Source organism: Crinia signifera, chromosome 6 (genome assembly GCF_055691185.1).
Source record: "Crinia signifera chromosome 6, ASM5569118v1, whole genome shotgun sequence".
In the NCBI taxonomy this organism is placed as follows: Eukaryota; Metazoa; Chordata; class Amphibia; order Anura; family Myobatrachidae; genus Crinia; species Crinia signifera.
The window spans coordinates 36,861,170-36,888,877 of record NC_139222.1 but is presented as its reverse complement, the minus strand read 5'-3'; the positions used below and the strand labels follow the sequence as shown (position 1 = coordinate 36,888,877).

Below are 27,708 nucleotides of genomic sequence, written 5' to 3'. Positions count from 1 at the left end.
CCTTTCTTTAAAATAATAAAATTACTCTATTGAAAAAAAAAAAAAAAAAAAAAATAAACTCGAAAAGACAATACTATATTCCACTACCACCTGATCCTATACAGTGATGGGTAATTTATTTATTTTTAATTACTTATTTATATCTATATTTGTGTTTTTATAATGTAAATTCTAGTGGCTACTTGTGGCTAAATTGTGCTTACTTACTAACACCCGACTATTTAATTTTAACACTTTTATAATGACGTGATTAGTTCCAATAATCCCTCCCCTCATAGAATTTCTTAATCGTGCCACCTGAGGCGTACGTGTGTTTCTCTTATTCATAATTCGTGATAACTATTTACTTGTTTCTTTACTTATTTATATCTATATTAGTGTTTTTATAATGAAAATTCTGATAGCTACTTATGGCTAAATTGTGCATTACTTACTGACACCCACCTAATTAATTTTTGCAATTTTATAATAACGTGAATGGTTCCAATAGCCCCACACCGCATAGAATTTCTTAATCGTGCCACGTGAGGCGTACGTATATTTCTCGTGTTCATAGATCGAGTTAACAACGTTAACCCATTCTACTATCTCCGGGCCTTTTGAGGACATCCATTGACGGGCAATAATCACTTTCGCTACTGCTGCTAGGTTCCTAAACAACTGCTTAACTTCTTGTCCTGTACCCCCTTCCTCCCCTAACCCCAGAATTAGATTGCCTTCGTTCAGAAGCAACCGCGGGATACCAATTTGCTCCATAATATCGCAGACCCCGTCCCAAAACCAACTTATCTTTCTGCATGACCACAGAAGATGCCAAAAGGTACCCTCTCCTTCACCACATTTCGGGCACCTATCTGACTGGGAACCTGCTATTTTTTTTAACCTTACAGGAGTTAAATAACTCCTATGGAGGATATTGAATTGGACCTGCTGTATCCGCATGGAGTTGGTGGCATGTTTTGGGCCAGCCACTGCCAATTCCCACCCCGGCTCATCTATATAGGGTATATCTTGAAGCCACTTACACCGTAGGGCCACCAGCTCTTCCTCATGCGCATACGCATGGAGATACCTATATAGTTTAGAAAGACGTTTGCGCGGGCCTAGTTGTTTAATGAATTTCTTAACGGGGGATTCTATCATGTTCCCTAGCTCAGCCTCCCCACCGTGGCCCAGGGCACTTCTGATTTGCAGATATCTGAAGAACATTTCCCTTGGTAGATTATACTCCAATTGTAATTGGGAATAAGCCTTTAAGACCCCCTCGTGATACCATTGACCTATAGAACTAAGTCCATATGCGTTCCATATCTTCGCCCCCTGATGTTCTTTTATATCCTTTAATGCAGGCAAGGAGAAGATTGGCGTATCCGGATCCAGAGATTCGTATTTTGTTAACTTGCATGCCCATCTCCAGACCTTGACAGCTTGGGTGATAATTGGAGGCAAATCCCTAGGGAGCCTCCTCACTGTCAATCTCTGGAGTGGGGTAACCTCTGGATCCGCATTCTCCATGAGAATCCGCAGCTCCACTGTCTCCTCCCCCCGCTTTACCCAGGGACAGATATGGACCATTTGGGCAGCCATATAATAGACTTTAAAGTCTGGGAGAGCTAAACCCCCCTTCTCCCTATCCCTACAGAGAGTGTCCAATTTTATTCTAGGCCTCCTGTCCCTCCACACAAATGATGAGACCATACTGTTTATTTTCCTAAAGTACTCATCCTTAATATACACCGGGGATTGTTGAATCATATATACAAATCTTGGCAAAATTGCCATCTTAACCAGGTTTACCCGACCTATTTGGGTAATAGGGAGCCTGTTCCAACACCGAAATTTAGACTTAAGATCTTTTATAAATGGGGTAACATTCTCAGAAATGAACTCCGCTGATATTTTAGAAAACCAAATTCCCAAATATCGAAATTTTTCTACCCTTTTCAATTGGCCAAAATCGTCAGAGTTCTCACTATCATTAGAACCTAATTGAATAAAGTTAGACTTAGTCCAATTCATTGTCAACCCAGAGTGTTCCCCATAAACCTGTATGAGCTTAATCACCTTGGGCAAGTCTAACCTTGGTTCTGCCAGTCCCACCATCAGATCATCAGCGTAAAGAGAAACCAAGTTCCTACCTGGTCCCTGTCTCTCTCCTCAGCGCCGATCTCAATAAGCATGCCAGGGGCTCCATCACCACTGCAAACAGCAGGGGAGACAGAGGACATCCCTGGCGAGTACCTCTGGAGAGAGAGAAAGAGGGAGAGGTGTACCCATTAATAGTCATCCTGGCCTTCGGATTCTGATATAGTAATGAAACCCGCCTGACAAACTGGCTTCCGAAACCACAGGCCTGTAATACACCCCACAGAAAATCCCATTCCACGGAATCGAATGCTTTGTTCGCGTCAAAAGACGCGAGCACCGCACTCGATCCCTCCCGTTCTACACTTTGAAGGTATGTAAAGGCCCTACGTATATTAATCAGAGTGGCTTTACCCTCCATGAAGCCTGTTTGATCAGGATGGATGATTTGATCTATAACTCTCTTCACTCTATTTGCCAGGATCTTCGCATATATTTTAGCGTCAGTTGCAATTAAAGATATAGGGCGGAATGAGTCCACCTGGGTCACGTCTTTACCGCTCTTCGGAAGCACTATTATTGAGGCCTCGGACATTGAGGGCGGTAAACACTCTTCCTCCTCCATGTCCTGAAAGACACTCAACAACCGTGGTCCCAATTTCTTAGCGTATTTCTGATAGACTTCCCCAGGTAGCCCATCCAAACCAGGAGCTTTTCCCCCTGGAAGGGACTGTATAACCAAAAGCACTTCTTCCAACCTTATAGGGTCCTCCAACATCTCCCGTGAGCTGTCAGACAATTTTTTAATATCTATCCCCCCAAGATACTCCCTAATTTCTTTCTTGCCCAGATTCACTTTAGTTTTATAAACACCCTCGAAGTGTGCAGAAAATACCTCCACTATCTCACTAGTTTTGGACACTTTTTCACCAGACTCCCGTCTGATCATAGGGATTGTGTTGGAGGGGCTTTCTTGTTTCATAAGATAAGCCAGAAGTTTCCCAGCCCGATCTGAATTAGCGTACCATTTATGGGACCCAGTGACCATCCTACGGCAAGTTGTATCCTGTAGGTGCTCAACCCACTCTTTTTGGGCCCCCTGCCACTCTGCTTTAGCAAGGTCTGATTTGTTAGATAGATATCTATTTTCTAGATTGGTCATCTTGGCCTCTAGCTCATTTGCACGCTGGCGATTGGTTTTCTCCAAAAAAGCAATTTTTTTAATAAAGACCCCACGTAGATATGCTTTAAAAGCATCCCACACAAACATGTTTAGAGTTGAGCCCACATTCCTCTCGAAAAACTCCTCAATAATACACTCTATTTCCTCCTGTTCCCCCATTTGGGCAAGCCAGAACGGCTGCAATTTCCAATACCGAAAGCCGGTCTGCACCTCTAAATCCAACTGTATGGTCATTGGGGAATGATCAGAGATCCCGCGGGCCCTGTATTCCACTTGTGTAATCTTATTGAGGAGTCTTTCAGAGACCAGGATCAGATCGATTCTAGAAAAGGTCCCATGGGAAGACGAGTAACAGGAGAATTGCTGATGGTCGGGGTGCCTTAAACGCCACGGGTCTTTCCACCCAATTTCTTCAATAAATTCTGTGTCACACGTAGCCGCGACGGAGCGCGGCGGGTACAGTACTCACCCGTCCGCGCCCGCCGCCGGCTAGCGTGTGCAGGCTCCGGTCTGCGGTGTGCGGGTAGCGGCAGCTCTGGGTAGGGATGGCAGCAGTAGTGGTGCCGGGAGGCCGGCGTCGCCATCTTGGTTGAGGGCAGGAGACAGATTGGCCCAGAGTGGAGGTTCCCTCCTCATCCTGTGCTGACAGCCAATGGCAGCCATCCCCTGGGGATATAGGGGATCTGCCTAGGCTGTTCAGTGTCAGTGCAATGAGTCTTTGGAGTCATTCACAACTCCTAGCTGATTCCCGGATCCTGGCTCTTTCTCTCCTGACTCTGGTGCCTTGCTCCCTGCATCTTGCTACAAGGAAGTTTTCTCCTGACACCAATGCTGCAAGTCCTACCTAGTGCTTGTTCCTGCTTGTGTCCCAGAATTACCCTGCACAGCTTCCCGCTGTCCTCCTTCATACAACTTGATAAAATGGATTTATGATTATATTAATTGTTGCATCAGTTGTAAAAACCATTTCTCCTATTGACCAGCACGGACTTTCTATTCCTGTCAGAAGTCATATGGCGATCCAAATATACCCCAGTATACATTACTACGACAGTGCAAATATTACCTCAGCGAACTGAAAACCTACAGAAGACTTGTCAATCATCTATATATGTCTATGTATTTTTAAATGGTTAGTTAGGGTAATTCCTTTTATGTAAAATCCCTTTTTGAATGTGGCCACTCAGCTATTGGTAAAAGGTATATAACTGTAAAGGGAAGGGGCCCTGACCACCATTCTTTCTCACAACATCTTGTGGTTTGATGGTCGGGTGTTTGTATCCTGAGAAATAAACACGTCACAGACTTTGCAAAGGAATCCTGTTCATTCTCGTTTCTTCAGTGGTAACCCCGGACGTCTGCATTCTCCCTACAACTTTACTTCTCATACCTGACTTTCAACAAAAGATAGGTAAGCAAGATATCTTTATATATTTTTGCTGAATTAATGTTGAAGTCATGGTAAGAGAGGTTTTGTGTATGGACGGCATGTGAAGCACGTCTACTTACTTATATGTATAAGTGTCTACATATATAACTATATATCTATATATATATGGATATGTGTACACACTATATATATATGTACAGAGATTCATGTGACGTGGGTTATTTTTCCTAAAAATTAAGCTTATTACTGTTACTAACAAGATATAGGTTATAGTCTGTTAATAAGGAATACATAAATAGATATCACAGTGCGTGCCATTGTGAAATTAAACGTTAGTATTAGGACTCTTGTGTCTTAAATAGAGGCTAACGTTTCATATTGAACACTAAGATTGAGTCTTAGACAGTTCATAAAGCCTATGAAACTTTAATCCACGGTTCATAATTCCGAGCAAGAGACGTCTTGCTCAGATAAGTGAACAGGATTGTTCTGAATACAGTAATTCAGAAATTATTTATTATCAGATAAACATCACAGCCTATTTTAAAATATTGTAGTAACAAATGGGTGACAGTAATAATAACAAGGAGACAGATCCAATACAAAAATGCAATTTAGATAAATTCACTATTAAAAAAAGCATTAAAGCTAAACTTAAAAAAATTAGGCATTAAAATAGCTGATTTAAAGGAAAATAGTCCTCTTGTAATAATGCTACAGAAAGGTGGCCCCATGATGTTAAATTATTTGGACAATTGGTGCCAAATAACAAGGATCAGACACCCTAAACCCCCAGGTAATTGGTGGCCACCTGAGGGAACTTTTGATCCCTTAAAAATAGCAAGTTTACGTGAACTACTTTTAGCAGAAGGACGTTGGCGTGAGGCTGAATGTCTTGCTGCATGGCAAACAATAGCTGATCAACATGCTGAACTAACCTTAGTTACTCCCCCGCCATATAAAGTAATGAATTCAAAAGTAGTGGAGTGTTTGGAGGACGAAGATGACGATTTTCTCACTTCTCCTTACAAACAGCTAACACAACAAATCCAAGCATTACAAAATGTAGCTCCAAGCGCTCCACATGTAAATACCTCTCCTACATTTACACTCCATAGCACAGTGAGTAGTCCCAAAATTAGAACTCCGTGGACACGTGACACGGAGGCTCCTTGGTCCGTAGAAAGGTTATCTGACACCAAGTTAAAAATCTTCAAAGAACAGCAGGCTTAGAGATTTGAATACTATAAAAACTAAAGTATCTTAAAGACAGACAGTATAAAAATTCAGATAAAACATGCCAACTAAAGTAACTAGTTACAATGAAATTAAAGTTTTTAAAATCCTAGGAATACATAAATGTGTGCCCAGATCAAACAACATGATCTGAGAAAGTAAAAATGTCTAATATGACTTATGTTTGAAGTCTGCAATTTGGTAAAATGGGAAAATGTATCCTGGCCAGGAAAGTACATTTATATCTTTATTCAGTTTTTTTTTCCCTTTACCAATAAACAGTCAAATGTATTGGTTTACGCTCATGAGCTCAAAAGTAACAAACTAAAATTATCTAAGAAATCTTGACATAAGTTTATGTCATGTGTCTAAAGTAATTTGTAATGTTTCATGTGAATGCCTAATTCTTACGTATGCCTTTGTATGCTCTGCATTTGGTGAATTTTACTACTTAACTGTATTTAAACATTCAGTAAGTGCAATGTTTTAACATTTGAGCATGTACTGATCTAAACAACTGCATGTGAGAACTCAGGTCAAACAGGTCACGGTGCTGCACTATTTTTAGTACCAGTGTGTGAATTGAGTGATGTCTCTCTGTGTTAAAGCATGTGACATCTGTGGCAACTGCTCGTGCACGGAAGCTGAAGCTAGCTGAACACCATTCTGTAAAAGCGCTAAATTTGAAAAGTTTTTTTTTTTCCTTTAGAAATCTGATCAGTATCTCATATTGTATGTTTAATTTGTTTTTGAAACCATTATGTGACAGTAACATTTGTTTTTTCTGTCTCCTCAGTCAAATAGAAATACGATCTGACTGCTATTTCTGTTCTCTTTTTTTTAAATTCACAAGCAAAGTACAGTTACATTATGTTTGCAGATAAGATATTTCTTATATTTCATTGATTATTTCTACTAGAATTTTTCCTTAAAGCAAGAAATAGGTGATATGTACACTAACACACATTATGTGTGCATTTAATTAGAACTGACAGTACTTAAAAGTTCAATGGTATAATTTTAGACTATCACTAGTGTAATGACTTAGTATACAGATTGCTTAGAATGTAAAAACAAAACACGGATTACTATTGTTTTTCATATGTGACTACTTATCCTTCATAGCCTAATATGAACACTGTTACAAGCCACAGAGTGGCTCATTCCTGTTTTGGGATTTTGTTGAATTTTTATGTTCTGTGTTTAGTTTGTATGTTCTCTCCAGATAAGTTTTCTGGGTTTTGCCTTATTCATTTGTCATTATTCTTGTATCTGTGAGCACAGCTGCTCAGGTGTAGCTTGTGAAGTTTATAGTCTGTTTTGTATCATTTATATTATTATTATTTTATGTATAAGGTGCCACAAGTGTTTTATAGCACCTCAAAGGGCCCAGTCTAAGGGCTTCAGACTAAGTTGAGCTGTTGAAACATCACTACCAATCACAGCTTGACCGTTAGTTGTAATACCGCTTCCTCGCAAACATCGATACTAGAATGAATGTCATAGCCTATATTGACAATTGTGGTATGCAATCTCTTGATTAATTGGTTTATAACTATGCTAGTGGATTACACGCTAATTGTTTTTAAATAAAAATATGTTTCTTAAGTGTTTGTTTGCTCCATGGGCGAACCATAGTGCAAACAAACAGGGGATATATGTAATAAATATATTTTTAGTTTTATAATGACATAACTGCTGCTGTGCAGTTTTAAATGTTTTATTTTGTTATACAATAACCATGCACATTCAAATAATGGTTATTTACAGAACACAAATGGGAAAAATAATGTCTAAGTGTTATTTAATAAGTATATATGCCTTGATAAGATTCCTTGTTTAGGGCTTATCATGTGTAAGACATTATTGATTATATGTTATTAAATGTTTTATAAATAAAATCCAAAATATGTAAAGTATGAAGTTAAATCTACAAAATAGTCAGACAGAAAAGATTTGCCTTATGCTACCTCATAGAAACATCTAGACTGCTATTGGGTATAAAATAGTAAGTAAGTATTTGCACTGTACAGAGACAATTATTAAAAGTTATTCAGTAACAATAGTATCCATTATGAAATGGAAAATGGATTATCTGCTGATATAAGGATTGCAGAAGTATTTTACATAAAATCTATTGTGTGAAACATTATCCTATGGTCAAAAGGTAGTTGTATATATACTAAAGAAATATTGTCTTATTTCAGAGCAACTATTGGTAAGTGTGGGGAATTGTGACCTGTTCACAGACTACACCTCAGGACAATAGTGTGTGCCGTGAAGATCACGTGTGCTCACATTGATAAGGCAGGCCAGAACCCAAATTTGGGTCTCCGTCAAAACAGATGGAAGGTAGAATGGAGAACCACACACAGTAAGTGGAATTCTTATTTAGGGTCTGAGAAGATCTGAGATAAGACCCAGTACTGTAACACATTGGAACTCCATGCTCCAAATAAAAATAAAAAATACATGTAGAAAAGGCTGTCCAATCCTGGAGCGTGGGTGTGAGCGATGGATATTTGGTTAGTTTCCTGGTATTACCAATAGCTTCTCTAGTCTGTGTTCATTGCACATAGCTAGGGTTACTGACGTAGATAATGTTACACAAAAGTAGATTTACTATAGATATAGATTAAATTGCTATAGTTTGAGAATTTACATTGTCTCAATCACACTAAGTGATTATAAGTACAATGGCCTTATTGTCTCTGGAGTGCAACATACTACTGATATTAAATTAAATGTAAAACATCTTTGCTTAAGAAAAGCACAATAACTATTCGATATTATAAGTGAATTCACGATTTAAGGTTCAATGAAGAGAAAAGTAATTTAAAGCTAATGACACTGGTTTAATGTGTATAATAGTCTAAGATATTAGTCGACAGTCTATTTATCATATTCGTATTGTTCCTACATACTGACAATATTACTAATATCCATTGATTGACTATATAATTGATACAATGATGAAAAGATAGGGTGATAATTAACAATTTTCTTTTCACTTACACTTAGCTGAACATATAGTATCCATAAGAAAGAATAATACATGGGTTTATTCGTAGTAAGATTCTAATAAAATGGTTTATGAATCAAGACAATAGGTTACACGATTATTAATGCATTGTGCATCCCTCAAGTGTTGAAATGCTTCCGTTTGTGTGGAAAGAAAATAAATGCAACAGTCACTAATGCGTTCTCTTCTAAGACTGCAGATATCCGTATGATGACAGTAAATAGTCCACCGCCTACTGAAACATATGCAGCCTTTATTGAAAGACAAAATGGACTCAGAAATGATTTCTAAATTGCTGCAAAAAGTGGGGACTGATAAAATGGATTTATGATTATATTAATTGTTGCATCAGTTGTAAAAACCATTTCTCCTATTGACCAGCACGGACTTTCTATTCCTGTCAGAAGTCATATGGCGATCCAAATATACCCCAGTATACATTACTACGACAGTGCAAATATTACCTCAGCGAACTGAAAACCTACAGAAGACTTGTCAATCATCTATATATGTCTATGTATTTTTAAATGGTTAGTTAGGGTAATTCCTTTTATGTAAAATCCCTTTTTGAATGTGGCCACTCAGCTATTGGTAAAAGGTATATAACTGTAAAGGGAAGGGGCCCTGACCACCATTCTTTCTCACAACATCTTGTGGTTTGATGGTCGGGTGTTTGTATCCTGAGAAATAAACACGTCACAGACTTTGCAAAGGAATCCTGTTCATTCTCGTTTCTTCAAACTCATTCATTCCATCATCTTTCAGTCATCCGGATCCATTTCTTCTGTCATCAAATCAACCTCCTTCCGGATCCTCATCTATGTACTCTGGCTCACCAAGTATACGTTTCCAGATTTCCCTGCCCGTTATTAGTATTGTGCTGGACTCTATTTAATTTATTCCAACTGTCACTTAAAGAAGTATTTGAGTGAAGTTTATCATTTATGAAATCCGTTATTAAACCTGCACGTTTCAATCCTACTCCTCCTGGTCCGTCTCCGGTTCCTGTGCACCACACGACTCCATCCAGCCCTTTAGCCGTGACAGTTTGCACTGACCCGATGGAATCGGGTGAAGCGCAGGCCTCCATGACGGATGTTCTTCAAGGCATCATGGCTCGATTGGAACAAGTAGAGACTACCCAGCGTCAAGTGGCTCAATTTCTCCAGACCTTGTCATCACCTCAGGCGGCTCCCTCAGTTTCAGCAGCACCAACCTCCGGAGCTTCGGCCCCTGCTGCTCCCCCTGGGCCAGCTGCTCCTCACCAGCTACACCTGTCAACCCCCAGTAAATATGACGGGTCCCCGAGGGGGTGTCGAGGATTCCTGAATCAATGTGACGTCCATTTTACCCTCCAGCCTTCCAATTTCCCCTCTCCCAAGACTCGGGTGGCTTACATTGTGTCCCTACTGGCGGGTCCAGCCCTGGAGTGGGTGTCCCCCCTTTGGGAGCGTGCGGATCCCATCCTCAATAACTATGAAGAATTTGTGGCCTCCTTCCGTCGCATCTTCGACGAGCCTGGCAGAGTGTCCTCCGCAGCCACGGAGATCCTAAGGATTCGTCAGGGCAGTCGCCCAGTGGGACAATATGTCGTACAATTTCAAACCCTGGCTTCCGAACTCAGATGGAACGAAGAGGCTCTCGTTTCTGCCTTCTGGAACGGCCTAGCCGGGCGCATCAAGGACGAGTTAGCAACTCGCGATTCTCCTTCCACCCTGGCTGAACTCATTTCATTATGTAACAAGGTCGATCTGCGACTCCAAGAACGCCAACTTGAGAGGAATCGCTCTGATCGCCTTCGCCCTCGATTTCCTTCCAATGTCGCACCAGCCTCCAAACCAACCCCGCCTCCTGCGGTGTCAACAGATGAGCCCATGCAAATCAACCGCTCCCGTCTCTCTCTCGAAGAGAAGTCCCGAAGACGGCGAGAGAATCTATGCATGTACTGTGGCTCCTCAGCTCACTTATTGGCTTCCTGCCCGCTGCGGCCGGGAAACGACCGCTCCTAATCTCCCCGAGGGAGGTCCGATTAGGAGTCTTGCTTCCATCTCCCTCTTCTTCTGATTCCACCATTCCGGTTACCCTTGTGTGTCCCCAAGGGAGAAAAAGAGTTCAGGCCCTATTGGACTCTGGAGCAGCGGGAAACTTCCTTTCTTCTTCTTTTGTTACCCAACATGCCCTGCCTGTGCAACCCCTGGATCACTCGCTGGTCCTCACTGCAGTGGATGGGAGTCGAATTCGTAGTGGACAAATCACCCATCAGACCACCCCGGTGACACTGCTCATAGGAGCTCTACATCAAGAGACCCTCGAATTCTTCATTCTTCCACAGTCCTCACACCAAATGGTCCTGGGCCTTCCCTGGCTCTCCAAACATAACCCACACATCGATTGGACCAATATGGAGGTCAAGGCCTGGGGAACAGATTGCCAGTCTACTTGCATTCCTCAGATCCTTCCGGTCTACCAGACCCATCCACAACGTGAGGGTAACTGTCCTTCATCCTCTTCAGCTCCACCCTTGTCGATACCCGCACCATATCGTTCATTTACAGATGTATTCAGTAAAGGTGGTGCCGACACCCTGCCTCCTCACCGTCCTTGGGACTGCCCGATAGAGCTGGTGGCCGGGAAATTCCCTCCTCGTGGCCGCATCTATCCCCTGTCGCTACCTGAGACTGAGGCCATGTCCTCGTACATTCAAGAGAACTTAAACAAAGGTTTCATTCGACCATCTACTTCTCCGGCCGGGGCCGGGTTTTTCTTTGTGAAAAAGAAAGATGGCGGTCTTCGGCCATGTATCGACTATAGGGGCCTGAACGACATCACCATTAAAAACCGCTATCCCTTACCCCTTATCGCAGAACTATTCGACAAGATCAGAGGGGCAGCAATCTTTACTAAATTGGACCTGCGAGGGGCCTACAATTTGATCCGGATCCGTCCAGGTGACGAGTGGAAGACGGCTTTTAACACGCGCGACGGCCACTATGAATACCTGGTGATGCCCTTCGGCCTTTGTAACGCCCCCGCTGTCTTCCAACAGTTTGTAAATGATATCTTTCGGGACTTGCTGTACCACTCCATCGTAGTCTATCTAGACGATATACTCATCTTCTCTCCAAATCTCCAACTTCACAGACAGACAGTGTCCGAAGTCCTACGACGTCTTCGCCAAAATCAACTGTTCTGCAAGTTGGAAAAGTGCGTTTTTGAGGTCACGTCCATTCCATTCTTGGGTCACATTCTCTCCGCCACTGGGATAGAAATGGACCCAGAGAAGTTGAGAGCCATCCAAGACTGGGCAGCCCCCACAACACTCAAAGGAATTCAGAGATTCCTAGGGTTCTCAAACTATTACCGGCGATTTATCCGGAACTTCTCTACTATCGCTGCTCCCCTCACTGCTCTCACTTGCAAGGGAGCTGATCCAAGCCGATGGTCGCCAGAAGCATCCTCTGCCTTCCAGCAGTTAAAGAGAGCATTCATGACGGCACCAATCCTCCTCCAACCAGACCTCGACAGGCCCTTCATTCTCGAGGTGGACGCATCCTCGGAAGGGATCGGGGCCATCTTGTCACAAAAAGGTGAGGATCAAGAATTACACCCTTGTGCCTTCCTCTCCAAAAAATTCCTCCCAGCAGAGAAGAATTACCCCATCGGGGAACAGGAGTTGCTTGCAGTCAAAACTGCGTTAGAGGAGTGGCGATACCTTCTGGAGGGGGCACGACATAAGATCACCGTGTATTCAGACCACAAAAATCTGTCCTTTCTTAAACAGGCTCAGTGCCTTACTGTCCGCCAAGCCCGTTGGGCCATGTTTTTTGAACGCTTTGATTTCCAAATTAAATTCCGACCTGGAACCACGAATACTAAGGCAGACGCTCTATCCCGCTCCTTTGAGACGACCTCTGACCTAGAGACACCTCCTCGTCCAATCCTCGATCCGCTGGTCTTCGCCCAAGTAACCGTACAGCCATCTCCTCCTCCAGGTAAAACGTTCGTTCCCCCCGAACTTCGCAAGAAAATATTGTCATGGGCACATTCTTCCCGCTTCGCAGGGCACGCAGGAGCACAAAAGACCTTGATGTTCCTGTCACGTTCTTATTGGTGGCCAACCATCCGCCACGACGTAACCAACTTCGTTGCCTCTTGTGTAAGATGTGCTCAGCATAAAGTGCCCAGAACAACTCCCGCTGGTCCTCTCTGCCCTCTAACCATTCCCACAGAACCATGGACCCATCTGTCAATGGACTTCATTTGCGAACTACCTCCCTCAAAAGGTCATACCGCAATCTGGGTAGTGGTCGACCGATTCTCGAAAATGGTCCATTTTTTCCCACTAAAAGGTCTCCCCTCTGCTCCAGTACTGGCTCAGCTATTCATCTCAACCATTTTTAAACTTCACGGACTGCCCAAAGAGATTGTATCCGACCGCGGAGTACAGTTCGTTGCAAAGTTCTGGAGAGCTCTCTGTGCCGCGGTACAGGTCAAACTCAAGTTTTCCACTGCCTTTCATCCCCAGACCAACGGCCAGACAGAACGGGTGAATCAAGACTTGGAGGCCTTTATCCGACTGTTTGTCTCGTCTTCCCAAGATGACTGGGTGGATCTTCTCCCGTGGGCAGAATATATGCATAACAACTCCTATCACTCTTCCTCCGGAACCACCCCCTTCTTTACAGTATTCGGCAAACATCCACGATCTCCGGATTTCTCAGAATTATCCTCTTCCGAAGTTCCTGCAGCAACCACTTCACTACAACGCTTTGCTAAAATCTGGTCGGATGTCCACACCGCTCTTCTTAAATCTTCCGCCCGATACAAGAGGATGGCAGACAGGAAAAGAAGGGCAGCGCCCAGATTGAAAGTCGGAGACCGGGTATGGCTGTCTACCCGCCATATACGCCTCCGTCTGCCCTCTATGAAGCTGGCTCCCCGGTTCATTGGGCCATACCCTATCATCCAAGTCATTAATCCTGTCGCTTATAGACTTCAACTTCCTCCTTCCCTAAGGATTTCGAATTCCTTCCATGTGTCCCTCCTCAAGCCTTTAAGGTTGAACTCTTATCAAAAGAAGATTCCCAAACCGCCCAAGATTAACTCCGAAAGTGGGGCTGAATTCGAGGTAAGACGCATTATAGACTCTCGTTGCCGCAATTCTCGTACCCAGTATCTGGTGGAATGGGTTGGGTTTGGTCCCGAAGAGAACTCTTGGGTGGATTCCATTGATTTGCACGCCCCAAAACTGGTAAAGCAATTTCTCCAGAGAAATCCGCACAAGGCCCATAGGCGCCCTGGGGTCACCCTGAAAAGGGGGGGTACTGTCACACGTAGCCGCGACGGAGCGCGGCGGGTACAGTACTCACCCGTCCGCGCCTGCCGCCGGCTAGCGTGTGCAGGCTCCGGTCTGCGGTGTGCGGGTAGCGGCAGCTCTGGGTAGGGATGGCAGCAGTAGTGGTGCCGGGAGGCCGGCGTCGCCATCTTGGTTGAGGGCAGGAGACAGATTGGCCCAGAGTGGAGGTTCCCTCCTCATCCTGTGCTGACAGCCAATGGCAGCCATCCCCTGGGGATATAGGGGATCTGCCTAGGCTGTTCAGTGTCAGTGCAATGAGTCTTTGGAGTCATTCACAACTCCTAGCTGATTCCCGGATCCTGGCTCTTTCTCTCCTGACTCTGGTGCCTTGCTCCCTGCATCTTGCTACAAGGAAGTTTTCTCCTGACACCAATGCTGCAAGTCCTACCTAGTGCTTGTTCCTGCTTGTGTCCCAGAATTACCCTGCACAGCTTCCCGCTGTCCTCCTTCATACAACTCATTCATTCCATCATCTTTCAGTCATCCGGATCCATTTCTTCTGTCATCAAATCAACCTCCTTCCGGATCCTCATCTATGTACTCTGGCTCACCAAGTATACGTTTCCAGATTTCCCTGCCCGTTATTAGTATTGTGCTGGACTCTATTTAATTTATTCCAACTGTCACTTAAAGAAGTATTTGAGTGAAGTTTATCATTTATGAAATCCGTTATTAAACCTGCACGTTTCAATCCTACTCCTCCTGGTCCGTCTCCGGTTCCTGTGCACCACACGACTCCATCCAGCCCTTTAGCCGTGACATTCTGCAAATCTACTGCCCTCCATAGCAATCTCCCCATCGGACCCCCTCCATCTATCTAGTCGTGGGCTAAGAACTTTGTTGAAGTCTCCCAAACAAATTACCATATTTTCGGGATACGAGGCCACAAACTCAACTGCTGTTTTTAACACGTCATAAGAAAACGGGGGGGGGGTATGTATACTGTGAGTAGACAAAAACGTGTATTTTCAATTGCACATTCTAGAAAAATATATCTACCCGCCACGTCTATCTTCACTGTTCCCGTCTCAAAAACCAGAGATTTCTAAATCAGCAGAGAGACTCCCCTTGGGGTAGATGAGAATGGAGCATGAAAAGTATGCCCAATCCATGGGCGTTTCATAGAAGCCAATCTTTCCCCACACAAGTGGGTCTCTTGCAAACAAATTACCTCAGAATCTAAAGATTTACACTGTTTTAAAACCAACGCTCTTTTGACCCTGCAGTTCAGGCCGCGGACATTCCAAGTCATCAACCTAACCATGGAGGTCTACTTCTCATATTAACACACCTTTTACATTTCGACCAAACCACTACAGCATCTTGAACAAGGAGCCTAACCAACTCTTCTGTTACCAGGAATCCTAGTTTATATGTATTCACAACATACACATGCATCCAAACAAACCGACAAACACCCCCCCTCCTCCCCCTCCCTGTATAACCTGAACCCCTAGGCATACCTATTACCCAGCCCCCTCCCTGACCAATCCCACCCCTACTGTTTCTACCGAATTGGTCCAACACTCAGGGCAATAGACTAATGGCCACCAACGAGGTCTACCCCAGCCCCCCCCCCCCGTGCCCATGCTGCTTATCCACACAAATTTACAAATTTCTTAACGAAGCAAAATTACCCCCTGTGCCCACCTCAAAACCCCCTGACGTATTAACACCACATATCTTGAAGCCTGCAGCGAGAACAAAAAAAAAAAAAAAAAACACATTTAAAACCCACATTCATACTAACAGTACTAGTAATTGGCAGCCTTTATATAATACAGTTTGTTTTCTCTAAGGATATCCACCATCCCATCGGCTGCTTCGGGATATTGTCAACCGCAAATCTAGTCACATAGTAATAACACCGACAGTGTATCAAATTCCTCCCTCTAACCCCAGCGGGGAAGAGTAGAGAAAAAAAAAAAAACACATTTAAATCCCACATTCATAATAACAGTACTGGTAATTGGCGGCCCTTATATAATACAGTTTGTTTTCTCTAAGGATATCCGCCATCCCACCGGCTGCTTCGGGATATTATCATCAGCAAATCTGATCACATAATAATAACACCAACAGTATATCAAATTCCTCCCTCTAACCCCGACGGGGAAGAGGAGAGAGAAAAAGAGAGAAAAAAACAGAAAAAAAAAAAATAAATTGGAATCATTGCAGGCATTTCTATTTAGCTAGACTAGTTGGACGCTACTTGTTTTCTTCCAGGATATTCACCATCCAACCAACTGGCGGCTTCCCCTGGGGAGACAAAAAACTTTGTGGTCCCATCTACCACAATTCTAAGCTTAGCAGGGTAAAGCATTGAGTATCTTAGTTCCAGTTCCCTTAGGCGTGCTTTTACATCCTTGAATTTAGCACGATCTTTCTGTACGTCTATTGGAAAGTCAGGGAAAGTAGCGATTTTTTTCCCATTATAGGCCATATCTGGCTTGTCCCTGGCCAACCTCAAAACAGCATCCCTATCTTTGAAATGTAAAAATTTCGCAATTAGGGTTCGTGACGGACCCCCTGGAGGGGGGGCTCGCCCTGGAATACGGTGTGCTCTCTCAATTGAGAACTGCGCTGAGAAGGACTTTTTTCCCGAACAACTGGATTAGCCAAGCCTCCAAGAATTTTTCGGGGGTATCCCCCTCAACAGGCTCCTCGAATCCAATAAAACGAACATTGTTTCGCCTAAGCCTCCCTTCCATATCCGAGAGTTTCTGACGCATATCTATCACTTGACCCTGAAGTGATTTAACATGCGTTTGTAAAGGAAGCACAACATCTTCAATGGCGGAAATACGATTTTCTGCCTCCGTGACTCTTTCACGGGTTTTTTGTGCGTCACTTCTTAGCAATGTAATATCGACTTGCACTATATTTATTTGCTCCAGCAAGCGAGACTCACAGGTGTTAATTGCCTCTAAAACTTGTTGAAGAGTCACTTCTGGAGGCTGTGGATTTTTACTGTCCTTAGTAGGAGTCGAGTGAGGGGTGCTGGCCTGTGAGCTGCTTCCCGTTTGGGGACGCGCAAATTTCTCCAGCCGAGCTGCGGCCGTATTTTGGCCAGTTTTACCCATGTTTCTACCCACCAAAAAAAAAAAACGTGGGACCAAGGAGAGTTATACACAGTCTTGCTTCACAAATTGTGATCCAGCAGATAATTAGTTAGGAGTAGCTGGTAGACGAGACACAGTTCTTAATTAGTTTCAAGAGCATTGCAAAGTTAATAACATGACATTTCTTGACATTTGCATATGTATCAGTTGAACAAAACAATTTATTTCATAATTTGGAAATTCTAGACTGAGGTGCAATTAGCATAATGTTACTTGAAAAGGACGGCTACATTGAAATTTCATGAAGCAAAGAAATCTATGGTCTAATTAGAAAAATGTATGCAGCAGTGCAGTTAGTACAATTTCGCTTGAAAAGGAAAGCCACATTGTGCAGTTTTGGTGAAATATCATCAATTGATTTGCGTTCGCGTTGTATGTACTCTATGGCAGTCTAAAGCGCTAGTAGTGTAGGGGTATCATGCAAGATTCCCATTCTTGCGACCCGGGTTCGAGTCCCGGCTAGCGCAGGAAACCGATTTTATGCTTTCTTTTAAACTAATACAAAATGTATTAGTCTAAGAATTATTTAATATTGAATGTATCTTACATGACCTGCAGAAATTTTTACACACAGAATTTTTTGACAACTGTGGCAGTAACATTTGTTGTTAAAAGACAATAAAAATAAGCTATTCATACAATCTTCTAATATGAGTAAAATTACATTTCTTAATTAGTTTCAAGAGCATTGTAAAGTTAATAACATGACATTTCTTGACAGTTGTATATGTATCAGTTGAACAAAACAATATATTTCATAATTTGGGATTAACGCGTTATTTCAGCCTCTGGGGGAGTCAGTTGCACGGGGAGTGCCCGGACGTACACCCTCACTCACGTCCTGCCGTGGCCACGCTCCCCGGAAATATTGCACAAATGTTGGTCTCATTTTGTATTAGTTTAAAAGAAAGCATAAAATCTGTTTCCTGCGCTAGCCGGGACTCGAACCCGGGTTGCAAGAATGGGAATCTTACATGATACCCCTACACTACTAGCGCTTTAGACTGCCATAGAGTACATACAACGCGAACGCAAATCAATTGATGATATTTCACCAAAACTGCACAATGTGGCTTTCCTTTTCAAGCGAAATTGTACTAACTGCACTGCTGCATACATTTTTCTAATTAAACCATAGATTTCTTTGCTTCATGAAATTTCAATGTAGCCGTCCTTTTCAAGTAACATTATGCTAATTGCACCTCAGTCTAGAATTTCCAAATTATGAAATAAATTGTTTTGTTCAACTGATACATATGCAAATGTCAAGAAATGTCATGTTATTAACTTTGCAATGCTCTTGAAACTAATTAAGAAATGTAATTTTACTCATATTAAAAGATTGTATGAATAGCTTATTTTTATTGTCTTTTAACAACAAATGTTACTGCCACAGTTGTCAAAAAATTCTGTGTGTAAAAATTTCTGCAGGTAATGTAAGATACATTCAATATTAAATAATTCTTAGACTAATACATTTTGTATTAGTTTAAAAGAAAGCATAAAATCTGTTTCCTGCGCTAGCCGGGAATCGAACCCGGGTCGCAAGAATGGGAATCTTGCATGATACCCCTACACTACTAGCGCTTTAGACTGCCATAGAGTACATACATTGCGAACGCAAATCAATTGATGATATTTCACCAAAACTGCACAATGTGGCTTTCCTTTTCAAGCAAAATTGTACTAACTGCACTGCTGCATAGATTTTTCTAATTAAACCATAGATTTCTTTGCTTCATGAAATTTCAATGTAGCCGTCCTTTTCAAGTAACATTATGCTAATTGCACCTCAGTCTAGAATTCCCAAATTATGAAATATATTGTTTTGTTCAACTGATACATATACAACTGTCAAGAAATGTCATGTTATTAACTTTACAATGCTCTTGAAACTAATTAAGAAATGTAATTTTACTCATATTAGAAGAATGTATGAATAGCTTATTTTTATTGTCTTAACAACAAATGTTACTGCCACAGTTGTCAAAAAATTCTGTGTGTAAAAATTTCTGCAGGTCATGTAAGATACATTCAATATTAAATAATTCTTAGACTAATACATTTTGTATTAGTTTAAAAGAAAGCATAAAATCGGTTTCCTGCGCTAGCCGGGACTCGAACCCGGGTCGCAAGAATGGGAATCTTGCATGATACCCCTACAGTACTAGCGCTTTAGACTGCCATAAAGTACATACAACGCGAACGCAAATCAATTGATGATATTTCACCAAAACTGCACAATGTGGCTTTCCTTTTCAAGCGAAATTGTACTAACTGCACTGCTGCATACATTTTTCTAATTAAACCATAGATTTCTTTGCTTCATGAAATTTCAATGTAGCCGTCCTTTTCAAGTAACATTATGCTAATTGCACCTCAGTCTAGAATTTCCAAATTATGAAATAAATTGTTTTGTTCAACTGATACATATACAAATGTCAAGAAATGTCATGTTATTAACTTTACAATGCTCTTGAAACTAATTAAGAAATGTAATTTTACTCATATTAGAAGATTGTATGAATAGCTTATTTTTATTGTCTTTTAACAACAAATGTTACTGCCACAGTTGTCAAAAAAATCTGTGTGTAAAAATTTCTGCAGGTCATGTAAGATACATTCAATATTAAATAATTCTTAGACTAATACATTTTGTATTAGTTTAATAGAAAGCATAAAATCAGTTTCCTGCGCTAGCCGGGACTCGAACCCGGGTCACAAGAATGGGAATCTTGCATGATACCCCTACACTACTAGCGCTTTAGACTGCCATAGAGTACATACAACGCAAATACAAATCAATTGATGATATTTCACCAAAACTGCACAATGTGGCTTTCCTTTTCAAGCGAAATTGTACTAACTGCACTGATGCATAGATTTTTCTAATTAAACCATAGATTTCTTTGCTTCATGAAATTTCAATGTAGCCGTCCTTTTCAAGTAACATTATGCTAATTGCACCTCAGTCTAGAATTTCCAAATTATGAAATAAATTGTTTTGTTCAACTGATACATATGCAAATGTCAAGAAATGTCATGTTATTAACTTTGCAATGCTCTTGAAACTAATTAAGAAATGTAATTTTACTCATATTAGAAGATTGTATGAATAGCTTATTTTTATTGTCTTTTACAACAAATGTTACTGCCACAGTTGTCAAAAAATTCTGTGTGTAAAAATTTCTGCAGGTCATGTAAGATACATTCAATATTAAATAATTCTTAGACTAATACATTTTGTATTAGTTTAGGAGAAAGCATAAAATCTGTTTCTTGCGCTGGCCGGGACTCGAACCCGGGTCACAAGAATGGGAATCTTGCATGATACCCCTACACTACTAGCGCTTTAGACTGCCATAGAGTACATACAACGCGAAGGCAAATTAATTGATGATATTTCACCAAAACTGCACAATGTGGCTTTCCTTTTCAAGCGAAATTGTACTAACTGCACTGCTGCATAGATTTTTCTAATTAAACCATAGATTTCTTTGCTTCATGAAATTTCAATGTAGCTGTCCTTTTCAAGTAACATTATGCTAATTGCACCTCAGTCTAGAATTCCCAAATTATGAAATATATTGTTTTGTTCAACTGATACATATACAACTGTCAAGAAATGTCATGTTATTAACTTTACAATGCTCTTGAAACTAATAAAGAAATGTAATTTTACTCATATTAGAAGATTGTATGAATAGCTTATTTTTATTGTCTTTTAACAACAAATGTTACTGCCACAGTTGTCAAAAAATTCTGTGTGTAAAAATTTCTGCAGGTCATGTAAGATACATTCAATATTAAATAATTCTTAGACTAATACATTTTGTATTAGTTTAATAGAAAGCATAAAATCAGTTTCCTGCGCTAGCCGGGACTCGAACCCGGGTCGCAACAATGGGAATCTTGCATGATACCCCTACACTACTAGCGCTTTAGACTGCCATAGAGTACATACACCGCAAACGCAAATCAATTGATGATATTTCACCAAAACTGCACAATGTGGCTTTCCTTTTCAAGCGAAATTGTACTAACTGCACTGCTGCATAGATTTTTCTAATTAAACCATAGATTTCTTTGCTTCATGAAATTTCAATGTAGCCGTCCTTTTCAAGTAACATTATGCTAATTGCACCTCAGTCTAGAATTCCCAAATTATGAAATATATTGTTTTGTTCAACTGATACATATACAAATGTCAAGAAATGTCATGTTATTAACTTTGCAATGCTCTTGAAACTAATTAAGAAATGTAATTTTACTCATATTAAAAGATTATATGAATAGCTTATTTTTATTGTCTTTTAACAACAAATGTTACTGCCACAGTTGTCAAAAAATTCTGTGTGTAAAAATTTCTGCAGGTAATGTAAGATACATTCAATATTAAATAATTCTTAGACTAATACATTTTGTATTAGTTTAAAAGAAAGCATAAAATATGTTTCCTGCGCTAGCCGGGAATCGAACCCGGGTCGCAAGAATGGAAATCTTGCATGATTCCCCTACACTACTAGCGCTTTAGACTGCCATAGAGTACATACACCGCAAACGCAAATCAATTGATGATATTTCACAAAAACTGCACAATGTGGCTTTCCTTTTCAAGCGAAATTGTACTAACTGCACTGCTGCATAGATTTTTCTAATTAAACCATAGATTTCTTTGCTTCATGAAATTTCAATGTAGCCGTCCTTTTCAAGTAACATTATGCTAATTGCACCTCAGTCTAGAATTCCCAAATTATGAAATATATTGTTTTGTTCAACTGATACATATACAAATGTCAAGAAATGTCATGTTATTAACTTTGCAATGCTCTTGAAACTAATTAAGAAATGTAATTTTACTCATATTAAAAGATTGTATGAATAGCTTATTTTTATTGTCTTTTAACAACAAATGTTACTGCCACAGTTGTCAAAAAATTCTGTGTGTAAAAATTTCTGCAGGTCATGTAAGATACATTCAATATTAAATAATTCTTTGTCTAATACATTTTGTATTAGTTTAAAAGAAAGCATAAAATCTGTTTCCTGCGCTAGCCGGGACTCGAACCCAGGTCGCAAGAATGGGAATCTTGCATGATACCCCTACACTACTAGCGCTTTAGACTGCCATAGAGTACATACACCGCAAACACAAATCAATTGATGATATTTCACCAAAACTGCACAATGTGGCTTTCCTTTTCAAGCGAAATTGTACTAACTGCACTGCTGCATAGATTTTTTTAATTAAACCATAGATTTCTTTGCTTCATGAAATTTCAATGTAGCCGTCCTTTTCAAGTAACATTATGCTAATTGCACCTCAGTCTAGAATTTCCAAATTATGAAATAAATTGTTTTGTTCAACTGATACATATACAAATGTCAAGAAATGTCATGTTATTAACTTTACAATGCTCTTGAAACTAATTAAGAAATGTAATTTTACTCATATTAGAAGATTGTATAATTAGCTTATTTTTATTGTCTTTTAACAACAAATGTTACTGCCACAGTTGTCAAAAAATTCTGTGTGTAAAAATTTCTGCAGGTCATGTAAGATACATTCAATATTAAATAATTCTTAGACTGATACATTTTGTATTAGTTTAGAAGAAAGCATAAAATATGTTTCCTGCGCTAGCCGGGAATCGAACCCGGGTCGCAAGAATGGAAATCTTGCATGATTCCCCTACACTACTAGCGCTTTAGACTGCCATAGAGTACATACACCGCAAACGCAAATCAATTGATGATATTTCACCAAAACTGCACAATGTGGCTTTCCTTTTCAAGCGAAATTGTACTAACTGCACTGCTGCATAGATTTTTCTAATTAAACCATAGATTTCTTTGCTTCATGAAATTTCAATGTAGCCGTCCTTTTCAAGTAACATTATGCTAATTGCACCTCAGTCTAGAATTCCCAAATTATGAAATATATTGTTTTGTTCAACTGATACATATACAAATGTCAAGAAATGTCATGTTATTAACTTTGCAATGCTCTTGAAACTAATTAAGAAATGTAATTTTACTCATATTAAAAGATTGTATGAATAGCTTATTTTTATTGTCTTTTAACAACAAATGTTACTGCCACAGTTGTCAAAAAATTCTGTGTGTAAAAATTTCTGCAGGTAATGTAAGATATATTCAATATTAAATAATTCTTAGACTAATACATTTTGTATTAGTTTAAAAGAAAGCATAAAATCTGTTTCCTGCGCTAGCCGGGACTCGAACCCGGGTCACAAGAATGGGAATCTTGCATGATACCCCTACACTACTAGCGCTTTATACTGCCATAGTGTACATACAACGCAAACACAAATCAATTGATTATATTTCACCAAAACTGCACAATGTGGCTTTCCTTTTCAAGCGAAATTGTACTAACTGCACTGCTGCATAGATTTTTCTAATTAAACCATAGATTTCTTTGCTTCATGAAATTTCAATGTAGCCGTCCTTTTCAAGTAACATTATGCTAATTGCACCTCAGTCTAGAATTTCCAAATTATGAAATATATTGTTTTGTTCAACTGATACATATACAAATGTCAAGAAATGTCATGTTATTTACTTTGCAATGCTCTTGAAAATAATTAAGAAATGTAATTTTACTCATATTAGAAGATTGAATGAATAGCTTATTTTTATTGTCTTTTACAACAAATGTTACTGCCACAGTTGTCAAAAAATTCTGTGTGTAAAAATTTCTGCAGGTAATGTAAGATACATTCAATATTAAATAATTCTTAGACTAATACATTTTGTATTAGTTTAAAAGAAAGCATAAAATCTGTTTCCTGCGCTAGCCGGGAATCGAACCTGGGTCGCAAGAATGGGAATCTTACATGATACCCCTACACTACTAGCGCTTTAGACAGCCATAGAGTACATACAACGCGAACGCAAATCAATTGATGATATTTCACCAAAACTGCACAATGTGGCTTTCCTTTTCAAGCGAAATTGTACTAACTGCACTGCTGCATAGATTTTTCTAATTAAACCATAGATTTCTTTGCTTCATGAAATTTCAATGTATCCGTCCTTTTCAAGTAACATTATGCTAATTGCACCTCAGTCTAGAATTCCCAAATTATGAAATATATTGTTTTGTTCAACTGATACATATACAAATGTTAAGAAATGTCATGTTATTAACTTTACAATGCTCTTGAAACTAATTAAGAAATGTAATTTTACTCATATTAGAAGATTGTATGAATAGCTTATTTTTATTGTCTTTTAACAACAAATGTTACTGCCACAGTTGTCAAAAAATTCTGTGTGTAAAAATTTCTGCAGGTCATGTAAGATACATTCAATATTAAATAATTCTTAGACTAATACATTTTGTATTAATTTAAAAGAAAGCATAAAATCTGTTTCCTGCGCTAGCCGGGACTCGAACGCGGGTCGCAAGAATGGGAATCTTGCATGATACCCCTACACTACTAGCGCTTTATACTGCCATAGCGTACATACAACACGAACACAAATCAATTGATTATATTTCACCAAAACTGCACAATGTGGCTTTCCTTTTCAAGCGAAATTGTACTAACTGCACTGCTGCATACATTTTTCTAATTAAACCATAGATTTCTTTGCTTCATGAAATTTCAATGTAGCCGTCCTTTTCAAGTAACATTATGCTAATTGCACCTCAGTCTAGAATTCCCAAATTATGAAATATATTGTTTTGTTCAACTGATACATATACAAATGTCAAGAAATGTCATGTTATTAACTTTGCAATGCTCTTGAAACTAATTAAGAATTGTAATTTTACTCATATTAGAAGATTGTATGAATAGCTTATTTTTATTGTCTTTTAACAACAAATGTTACTGCCACAGTTGTCAAAAAATTCTGTGTGTAAAAATTTCTGCAGGTCATGTAAGATACATTCAATATTAAATAATTCTTAGTCTAATACATTTTGTATTAGTTTAAAAGAAAGCATAAAATCTGTTTCCTGCGCTAGCCGGGACTCGAACCCAGGTCGCAATAATGGGAATCTTGCATGATACCCCTATACTACTAGCGCTTTAGACTGCCATAGAGTACATACACCGCAAACACAAATCAATTGATGATATTTCACCAAAACTGCACAATGTGGCTTTCCTTTTCAAGAGAAATTGTACTAACTGCACTGCTGCATAGATTTTTTTAATTAAACCATAGATTTCTTTGCTTCATGAAATTTCAATGTAGCCGTCCTTTTCAAGTAACATTATGCTAATTGCACCTCAGTCTAGAATTCCCAAATTATGAAATATATTGTTTTGTTCAACTGATACATATACAAATGTTAAGAAATGTCATGTTATTAACTTTACAATGCTCTTGAAACTAATTAAGAAATGTAATTTTACTCATATTAGAAGATTGTATGAATAGCTTATTTTTATTGTCTTTTAACAACAAATGTTACTGCCACAGTTGTCAAAAAATTCTGTGTGTAAAAATGTCTGCAGGTCATGTAAGATACATTCAATATTAAATAATTTTTAGTCTAATACATTTTGTATTAGTTTAAAAGAAAGCATAAAATCTGTTTCCTGCGCTAGCCGGGACTCAAACCCAGGTCGCAAGAATGGGAATCTTGCATGATACCCCTACACTACTAGCGCTTTAGACTGCCATAGAGTACATACAACGCGAATGCAAATCAATTGATGATATTTCACCAAAACTGCACAATGTGGCTTTCCTTTTCAAGCGAAATTGTACTAACTGCACTGCTGCATAGATTTTTCTAATTAAACCATAGATTTCTTTGCTTCATGAAATTTCAATGTAGCCGTCCTTTTCAAGTAACATTATGCTAATTGCACCTCAGTCTAGAATTCCCAAATTATGAAATATATTGTTTTGTTCAACTGATACATATACAACTGTCAAGAAATGTCATGTTATTAACTTTGCAATGCTCTTGAAACTAATTAAGAAATGTAATTTTACTCATATTAGAAGATTGTATGAATAGCTTATTTTTATTGTCTTTTAACCCCTTCCTGACAGAGCTAGTTTTTGCGTTCCTGACAGAGCCATTTTTTTCAAATCTGACATGTCTCACTTAAGTGGGGATAACTTTTTTTTGCTTTTACTTATCCCAGTGATTTTGAGATTGTTTTCTCGTGACACATTGTACTTCAAGTTAGTGGTAAATTTGGGTCGATACAGTCTGTGTTTTTTTGTGAAAAATACCAAAATATCGTGAAAAAATGGAAAATTTAGCAATATGCAAAATGTCACATTTTCTGCTTGTGAGACAAATAATCATACCACTCAAAATAGTTAATAACTAACAAAGACCATATGTCTACTTTATGTTGCAATTATTATTTCAACCTCCTTTTCATTTTTTTGGACACTAGGAGGCTTCAAATATGACTAGCAAATTCTCAAATTTTCAAGAAAATTTCAAACACTGATTTTTTTAGGGACCAGTTCAGTTCTGATGTGACTTTGAGGGACTTGTATGTGAGACACCCCCATAAATGATGCCATTTCAAAAACTGCACCCCTCACAGTATTCAAAACAGCATTTTGGAAGTTTGTTAACCCTTTAGGTGTTTCACAGGAATTAAAACAAAGTGTAGGTGAAATTTCAAAATTTCATTTTTTTTTCGGATTTTCAATTTTAATACATTTTTCTAAGGAACACAGTAGATTTTACTAGAGAAATGTGACTAAAAATTGATTCCCCCAATTCTTTGGTTTTCATAAATATCCTATATGTGTTACGGTGCCTGGCGAAGCACCCCGTGACGCAGTGGACTGAGGTGGGTGTCACGTTGCCTGGCGAGGCACCACGTGACCTCCCAGACTGCGGAAGACGGACAGATAGGCGTGAGCCCAGCAGCTGGGACCGCTGTTTAGGACGGCCACAGCGAAACCTACTCTGACTCTATTGAGTCCCCCGGGTAGGTGGTAAACCCCTGCAGAGAGCTAGGCTTCGCCTGTAGCCGCCGCGTTCGAATGAGCTGGTTAAGCCGGCTCAGACCCCGATGCAGCCAGGTGTTAGGAAATGACAAGGGGAAAACGACCACCAGGGGGCGACACAAGAGGAAACACTGACTAGCGGGCCTAGCTGGAAAAAACCCCTAACTGACCGGCACCGGGCCAAGGACGGGACAGAGCGACCCAGTCGCAAACGCCAAATACACGGGGAACACAGAATACGACAACTACTCCCCAAAACCAGGGAAAGGTGGAAAAGAGGGGAACCCCTGCCTGACGACACTGGGGAGACAAAGAACTGGAGGGAGGAACGCAGAGGAAACAATAGGA

The 27,708-nt window shown here is 39.9% G+C and overlaps 12 non-coding genes across 12 annotated transcripts; 1 reads left to right on the top strand and 11 right to left on the bottom strand.

The window, feature by feature from the left end:
* The first annotated feature begins 17,790 nt into the window (after positions 1 to 17,790).
* Positions 17,791 to 17,861, top strand: TRNAG-CCC (transfer RNA glycine (anticodon CCC)). Its single transcript has one exon. It is a non-coding gene; the product is annotated as a tRNA-Gly (tRNA).
* Positions 17,862 to 18,321: 460 nt separating this feature from the next.
* Positions 18,322 to 18,392, bottom strand: TRNAG-CCC (transfer RNA glycine (anticodon CCC)). The gene has a single exon. It is a non-coding gene; the product is annotated as a tRNA-Gly (tRNA).
* Positions 18,393 to 18,910: 518 nt separating this feature from the next.
* On the bottom strand, positions 18,911 to 18,981 carry TRNAG-CCC (transfer RNA glycine (anticodon CCC)). Its single transcript has one exon. It is a non-coding gene; the product is annotated as a tRNA-Gly (tRNA).
* Positions 18,982 to 19,497: 516 nt separating this feature from the next.
* On the bottom strand, positions 19,498 to 19,568 carry TRNAG-CCC (transfer RNA glycine (anticodon CCC)). The gene has a single exon. It is a non-coding gene; the product is annotated as a tRNA-Gly (tRNA).
* A 518-nt stretch (positions 19,569 to 20,086) lies between these two features.
* On the bottom strand, positions 20,087 to 20,157 carry TRNAG-CCC (transfer RNA glycine (anticodon CCC)). The gene has a single exon. It is a non-coding gene; the product is annotated as a tRNA-Gly (tRNA).
* Positions 20,158 to 20,674: 517 nt separating this feature from the next.
* TRNAG-CCC (transfer RNA glycine (anticodon CCC)) lies at positions 20,675 to 20,745 on the bottom strand. The gene has a single exon. It is a non-coding gene; the product is annotated as a tRNA-Gly (tRNA).
* Positions 20,746 to 21,263: 518 nt separating this feature from the next.
* TRNAG-CCC (transfer RNA glycine (anticodon CCC)) lies at positions 21,264 to 21,334 on the bottom strand. Its single transcript has one exon. It is a non-coding gene; the product is annotated as a tRNA-Gly (tRNA).
* A 1,107-nt stretch (positions 21,335 to 22,441) lies between these two features.
* TRNAG-CCC (transfer RNA glycine (anticodon CCC)) lies at positions 22,442 to 22,512 on the bottom strand. The gene has a single exon. It is a non-coding gene; the product is annotated as a tRNA-Gly (tRNA).
* A 1,107-nt stretch (positions 22,513 to 23,619) lies between these two features.
* Positions 23,620 to 23,690, bottom strand: TRNAG-CCC (transfer RNA glycine (anticodon CCC)). Its single transcript has one exon. It is a non-coding gene; the product is annotated as a tRNA-Gly (tRNA).
* A 517-nt stretch (positions 23,691 to 24,207) lies between these two features.
* Positions 24,208 to 24,278, bottom strand: TRNAG-CCC (transfer RNA glycine (anticodon CCC)). Its single transcript has one exon. It is a non-coding gene; the product is annotated as a tRNA-Gly (tRNA).
* A 518-nt stretch (positions 24,279 to 24,796) lies between these two features.
* Positions 24,797 to 24,867, bottom strand: TRNAG-CCC (transfer RNA glycine (anticodon CCC)). The gene has a single exon. It is a non-coding gene; the product is annotated as a tRNA-Gly (tRNA).
* A 1,107-nt stretch (positions 24,868 to 25,974) lies between these two features.
* TRNAG-CCC (transfer RNA glycine (anticodon CCC)) lies at positions 25,975 to 26,045 on the bottom strand. Its single transcript has one exon. It is a non-coding gene; the product is annotated as a tRNA-Gly (tRNA).
* Between the last annotated feature and the right edge of the window lie 1,663 nt (positions 26,046 to 27,708).